The following is a 420-nucleotide window of genomic DNA, read 5'->3' as shown; positions in this document are numbered from 1 at the left end:
AGGTAAAATCAGTTTAATTGGGATAAATTCCCAGTCAAGTTCTAACAAAACCATTAACAACTTATCCCATTACAACCCTTCCCCGTTTAAGCATAGTTAGGGTGTTTTCAAGGGTTTACTCCCTAGGGTGATTGGACTACCTCTTATTGAGCTTGGCTATCAAAAGCGCACTTAAATGGGAAATGTTATTTTCTTCCATTTATTGGGGGCATATTTTAACTTGTTGGCAGACCGTTCAGTGTGTTTCACGCCAACCCAACTAACGGCCCCGACCCTGCCCTGTTACAGGTGGGGCTTTGTACCTAGACTCTGGTACTCCGGGTTTACACCGAGAAACCCTTCGCTGTGCCGGAGAGCACACGGAAAGCAGCCGGCGGTGCTGGGGCCGCGTTCGCGCGGGGACCAGCCGCAGCGTCCCGA

This window comes from Athene cunicularia (assembly GCF_003259725.1).
Source record: "Athene cunicularia isolate RWA chromosome Z unlocalized genomic scaffold, athCun1 chrZ_part1, whole genome shotgun sequence".
NCBI classification, from domain to species: domain Eukaryota; kingdom Metazoa; phylum Chordata; class Aves; order Strigiformes; family Strigidae; genus Athene; species Athene cunicularia.
Note: the sequence above shows the minus strand (reverse complement) of the source record.